Source organism: Elgaria multicarinata, chromosome 7 (assembly GCF_023053635.1).
Source record: "Elgaria multicarinata webbii isolate HBS135686 ecotype San Diego chromosome 7, rElgMul1.1.pri, whole genome shotgun sequence".
In the NCBI taxonomy this organism is placed as follows: Eukaryota; Metazoa; Chordata; class Lepidosauria; order Squamata; family Anguidae; genus Elgaria; species Elgaria multicarinata.
The window spans coordinates 12,741,079-12,748,174 of record NC_086177.1 but is presented as its reverse complement, the minus strand read 5'-3'; positions in this window follow the sequence as shown (position 1 = coordinate 12,748,174).

Genomic DNA, 7,096 nt, shown 5'->3' with positions numbered 1-7,096 from the left:
CACACTCTCATAATGCCTGGTATGTGTTTTTGCAGCGTGGTACTACTTACATGATGTCGTTGGTGTCCTGTGTTCATCTCACCTCTTCCTCTCCCTTTTCAGTCTTATTTTGGAGCGGGGAAAGTCTGTTTCCCCCCCCTTTATGCACAATAAAGCCACTCCTCCCCCTTGTGTATTGCTGTCCTTGTGCTAAATCAGAACATCTTGGTTTTTGTTGTGTGTGTGCCGAAGGGCGGTCTCGCTGACAAAAGAGGAGGGTGGTGCGGTTCTCTGCTCAACTGCTCAGCTATGAAGGGGGAGGGAGAGAGGGCACCCATCTACCTTGCAGAGAAGGCGAGTGAGGCTACCGCGGCCCGTGCCTGGACTCAGTCCCGTTCAACTCTATGGTTCTTACTCCTGAGTAGGCATGTGTAGGTTTCCTGACCAGAACAATGTTGGCTTCCCACTGCCATGCCAACATTGACCACAAACTTCTCCAAAATGTAATACTTTCACTTCACTTACATTATTTAATATGATCTTAGGGGAAACCATAGTGCGTTGTTTTATCGTAATTGCGCAGTTTTGGGCTGCTGTACTATTATATTTGCACAGAACTAAAAATATATAAAATATATATTTAAAAATTAACTGTAGGGGGGAAGGAGAATGCAGGGGGCTGGGTGGGAGATTTCGCCAGCATAGTATCAATGGAAAAGATACATTTATTTTTTTATTTATTTTACTACATTTATATACCGCCCCACAGCCGAAGCTCTCTGGGCGGTTTACAACAATTAAAAATAGTAAACATTAAAAGTATACAAAATTTAAAAACTATCAAAAACATAAAAAACAGTATAAAAACAACATGAGCTGAAATAGCGCAACAATGCAGGATGTGGAAGAGCCCAGCGCTAGACTCACTAAGGAAACAGAGGGGGAAACCGCAGATTCAAAGTAGGTGTGATGGAGCTCACAGTGACATTGTTGTGCCCAGTGCTGTTATCAGCAGCAACTACTCTGTGAATAACCATTAATAATGTGATTGCCACTCTCAATACTTACTGCATTTAATTTCCTTCTGACCTCACTGTTTACAGTTCTCTTTTGCTCACCCACCCACCCTGATACTTACTATAAAAACTTGAAACATTTTCTATAACACTCTTTGTATTTGATAAAGTGGGCTATAGTCCACAAAAATTTATGCCAGAATCAGTTAGTCTTTAAAGATGCCACAAGACTCTGTTGTTTTTCCTGCAATAGTCTGACATGGCTAAGCCACCCTCTAGAAATACTTATTAACGCCATCCAGTAAAATTCACATCTGAGTGCAGATCTGAACCCTACATCTGAACCAACTACGCCCTTATCTGGACAGAGATAGCCTAGCTACAGTTATCCATGCTCTGATAACCTCTCGTTTGGATTACTGCAATGAGTTATACGTAGGGCTGCCTTTGAAAACGTTCCGGAAGCTTCAGCTGGTACAAAACAGGGCAGCCCGTTTACTAACAGGGACTGGCCGGCGAGATCATATTACGCCAGTCCTTTTACAACTTCATTGGCTGCCAGTCCAGGTCCCGGCCCGATTCAAAGTGCTGGTATTGACATTTAAAGCCCTAAACGGTTTGGGGCCAGGTTATTTGAAGGAACGCCTCCTCCCATATGTACCTGCCCGGACCTTAAGATCATCCACAGGGGCCCTTCTCCGTGAGCCCCTGCCGAAGGAAGTGAGGCAGGTGGCTACTAGGAGGAGGGATTTCTCCACTGTGGCACCCCGGTTGTGGAATGAGCTCCCTAGAGAGGTCTGCCTGGCGCCTACACTGTACTCCTTTCGTCGCCAGCTGAAGACCTTTTTATTCTCCCAGTATTTTAACACTTAATTTTAACTTAAATTTAATTTTTACTGTTTTAACTCTGTATTTAAATTTTATATCAATTTTGCTGCGTGGTTTTTATTCTGGTTGTGCTTTTTATATTGTATTGTGTATTTGTGCTTTTAACCTGTTGATTGTCTTACTATGATTTTAATTTTTGTGAACCGCCCAGAGAGCTTCGGCTATTGGGCGGTATAGAAATGTAATAAATAAATAAATAAATAAATGAGAGTTTCTGAAGTTTTGTCTCTGAAGGTGGGGGGCTTTATTTTAATAGCTTGTGATGTAACATTTTGATTTGGGGGGGAAGGAAAATGGACAGATAGTGTTCAGATAACAAAAGACAGCTCTCTATGATCTAAAGGCTTTGCCCAGTTTACATTGATTCAAAATCAGTGCCTCTACATGGGACACGTGTCCAACTACTATCCCAAAAGATCTTCTCTGCCTAGCACTGCCATTTTATGCTGGATCTCAATTGGACTATCAACACTCCTCCAAAACCATTTCGAAGGAGGCTGCTATTGTGCTACTGCAGTCTTCAAACCTGAAGTTTCTTAACTAGAGTAGTAGTACACCAATTAATTTCAGCCTGGATCTGATGTTGATGAAATGAATTCTGAAGCTAGTGATTGTTCACAAGTGTGGCGAGGATGAGGGATGTCATTCCTGGTAGCTTCTTTCCTGAATTGGGCAGGATGAGGGAATAGCACTGAGAGAAGGCATAAGAGATAGCTGACAAAGGCCCCTCTTTATCTTAAGGCAAGATATATTTTATTTCTGCAGTCCTAATGGTTAGGCATCTTAGGTTCACTTTTATTCTGCTGATACTATTTTTAGCCGCTCTTGCTACTATTATTTATATTTTTAGATGAGTTGTGTTTTATAACATTTTATAATGTGTTTTTTGTTTTGTTTTAATATGCTGTGAGCTGCCTTGGAAGAGGTAATCCTGAAAGGCAGCCTATAAATAATTACATTTTAAACATCAGTGAAATATTTTTATGTGATTATCAGTATTGTATTTTGACTAGGAGTGACAGTTTAGAAAGTACTTTGAACTATCTTTCGATCTTCTCAGAAAAATAATGGGGGAGGGATCTAGAGATCATTTTTGGAGTCTACCAAGATTTGAACTTAAGATTTCACACTAAAAATAAATAAGGCAATTTTGTTTTTCTAGATTTTAGCATGGTCCACTCCTGGCTAACTTGAGTTGGTAATAATTAGCCAGATGTCTTTTATATTTAAAATTATTACTCCTTTCCCCCCACCATGAACATCTTATTTATTTAAGAGCACCCTAACTATGTTGAACTTCATAATTACTTGTTATAATTTCAAAATGTGATCACAGGTTCTCTGACTCCTGAATATAACATTAGTAAAGGCATTTACGCAGTATTGTTCATTGATAATTAGAGTCACTATATTCTTCAAGTTTCACCTTTAAGTTCTGTATAATGTTTCCTTTTTCCCATTAAGGCTGCAAATCCCTATCCACTGACCTTGGAGTAAGCCACATTGACATCAATGGAACTTACTTCTGAACAGACCTTTATAGGATTGTACTGCAAGTCCTTCAAAAGAAAGTGGGCACAATCAGGCAAAATTAAGCATTTATAAGACTATTTATTTACCCGAGAGTAAGCTCCACTGAATTCAGTGGGTCTTTCTTCTAAATAGTCAGGCATAGGATTGCACTATGATTCTCATTTATTTCAGAAGGAAAGTTAAGTATATACTTAAATCTCTCTTATTGAAAATAATTAAAAGGTGCTTAACTTTCTCTGGATCATATCCATAATGAGTATCTGTGTTCACTTAGTTCCAGAGAGATTTATGGGCTGAATCAACAAGTTCTAGTGCTTTGGTCTAATAAGGCTATGGATATAACCACAGGAAGAATAATAAGTAGACAGCTATTGACAAAAGCAGACATCAAAAGTAAATATATGTAATACTGTTATGCCTCAACAGCTGCTTGGAGTTTTTTTTTAACCTCCAAAGGAATTTTGTGCTTTCAGAATGGCTAAAATACTCATTATTGATCAAAATGTAGAAATCTTGTGATGTTATCAGAGGTGCTTACATCAAACAAGTCCCAACTGATCTGTTTCCTGACATGGTGGCACAAACTACAGCATCATAATTTACTAAATAAATGGGCCAGTGGGAAGCACAGTTACTATAAGAGCTTTTGTTTTACATATGGAACCTAATGGCACCTATTCAGAGAGAGGAACCAGAAAGGAAGGTTCCAAAACTGACCAAGGTGGAAGCTCTGGTGTACACGGAAAAGACCAAAATTCAGTATGGGTCATCATTGAATCCCAATGACATAAAGCAAGATCCAGAAAACCAAATCTACCACCTTTAGTTGAGAATTGCATCCTGTTCAGAAATAATCTTGATACAGATGAACTTCAGCACCAAAACAAAAAACATAATCACTTTTTTTTTTGGTAAATAGTTGCCAGAAATAGATAAGGAAATCCCATGTATAATATAAATAATATGAGTTATACTATTCATCTTAAGTGTATTTAGCTTACCGTACAAACACGGTTGAAAAGAGGTCCATCTATCCATACCCAAAGAATCTCATCAATTTATTCAAATTAAGCTCAATCATCTGAGATATAGAGCTCCATCACACTAGTGGTTTAACACACTCTCGCCACGTCTGGTAACCTGGTATTGCAGCGTGGGACTCACATGACATCATTCCTGTCCTGCATCCATCTTGCCTCTTTTCCTCCATTTTGTGTATTATTTTGGTGCGGGGAAAGTCTCGATTATTTTCCTCAAGCAGATTTAATGCGCCCTTAAGCTTCCATGTATTGCTGTTCTCTTGCTTTTTCCTTTTTTGGGAGCATATGCTTTGAATGGAGTCTTGCTGACAAAAGGGGAGGACAGGTCAGAATGGATTTGTGCTTGTCTGTAGAATGGACTTTACTGCTCCAACCGCACTCTCATTGCCCACAGAAACGGAGCCCAGCCGATGAAACATTAAATTAGTAAATCGCTAGACAACAAAGCCAAAGGGGGGGGGGAGAAGGAGCCCAAATCCCTGAGAAACCCAGCAGATCTTTGTTTTTATGAACTGAGATGCACAGCTGTGAATTATCAAAGTAAAGGAAAACAGATCCTCCAAAATTGCAAACAGGTGGAATTTTGCATTGGTAAGGTACCAGGAGAATGGGGGTTGTTGTTGTTTTTAAAAAAATAATCTTAAAAATCAAGGCATGAACAGATCTGATTCAAACTTGGCATGGCTAAAGCCCTCCTTAAGAGCTACCATGGTGCCAATTTTCACATCTTTATCTTTTAAAATTATACAGATGTAAGCATTTTGGTTAGCCACAGTTGTCAATATCAAAACTGCCGCTCACCCCACTCAGCCTCTTTCAAATATGGAGAGAAACTTACTTCTGAGTAAACACGTATAGAACTGACTTTTAATAGTGTGGTCACTCAGAAGGATTTTTTTAAAGTCTAAAACAGCAAACTGGAAAGAAGTGCTCTGCAACCCTATGCTTAATTCTGAGGTCTTACTTCTGTTTACACAGAAGTAAGTCTCTCTCTGTTCAATGGGGTTTACTCAAAGGTAAGCATTCATCAGATTTTAGTATGAACTGGATGTAAATGCAGTTGAAAACAATGGGATTTACTCCTGAGTAAGGGAATCAACCCTGGGGAATAAACAAGCTCCGTTGAGCACACACACACATGCAATTCTGCCTTAATGCACCCTAGCACAGAATCGGAGAGGTGTGTGTGTGTGTATTAAAGGGAAGGAATTTGAGGAGGGGAAAATTAAAAATTCCTTAAAAAATCAAGGGATGAACCGATCTGATTCAAACTTGGCATGGTGAAAGCCCTACTTAAGAGCTCTCACAGTCCCAAGTTTCATCTCTTTATCTTTAAAAATGAGGGATCTATAAGCTTTTTGGTTAATTCCCATAGGAGCTCCAATGAGCGAGGGGGGGGGGAAGGCTGCCACTTGATCACTGTGTCCATCAACAACAAGAACAAATGAACTGGAGGGGGAAGGAGAAGGGGTGGTGTGGTGTAATAGTAGCGGGAGAGCAAACAAGTGAAAAGAGAGTTTATCAATCGTGAAAGGGAGGAACACTTGCCCCACTTATGAAAAGGAGGTAAAAAATGCACAAACAAGGGGGAGGGAATAGGTGCAATGGAGCTCATATCTGACTCTCAGCTTAATCTACCTCACTCAGATGTTGTGAGGAGAAAATTACTCTTCCAGCCAGTAACTCAGCTTCAGGAAAGAAACATCAACTTTTTTGGATGGGGAAGCAATGGGGTAAAGCCAGCAAATTACCAAACAAATGGCAGGTGGTGTCAGAGAAATGGAATGTTGGATTTGCCGTGAAGGTTCGTGAAGACCAGGATTCCCTCCTCCACTGTTGGAAAAAGGAGAAAGGCCATCCGGGGAACCTTAAAGGGCTGGATTGGCACTGTAGGGGCTGAATTTGGATCCCACCCCCACTTTGAAGACAACCCCATGTTTGGCTTAACACAGCTTGATGTAAGTGAAGTAAAACATATCTGAAATGAGAGATCCTCACATAAGATAATTAAGTCAAGAATCTAAAATTACCTCCATGTAGCACTGCTCTGTGTTTGGATGGCAGAAACTTTAATTAGTCAAGCAATAAAACTGCACCTTGACACGCTGGTTTGGGAGTTTCATTTTAATCAGTCCTCCACAGGTGAGCATCCAGATGCCAAAGCCAAGAACACAGAATGGCATTTTCTCTCTTCCTTTATTTACCTTTTTCTGGCTGGAAAATGTGAAGACTGGGCCCTGGAGGCATTTTTGATTTGGTTTTGTCGTTGTTAAAATTCCTTCTAAACAACCAGAAGGAGAACAACAACTCAGCTTTCAGGCATTCAGCAGGCAGCAGCAGTGCCAAGGAGGAGACCAACTTGGTCCATCCATCAGCCAGAGAAGGAGCAGTTGCAAGGAGCTCGCTTCCCCCCTCGCCCACACACAGAAAGGACATTGCCTGCAGCTGACAGTTCACCCCTGGGACTGAAGAACGGAGGGGAAAGGAGGCCCTGGACCCATCCATTGGCCCAGTGTACCTCATGCAAGCAAGAACACCGCAAGGGAAATCAGCCGGGCCCAAACTACACCTCATTGCCCATTTATAGCTCATAATCTTGTTCTGGCCTTGAAGAAACTGATCTCCCTCTTCTACTGTGCC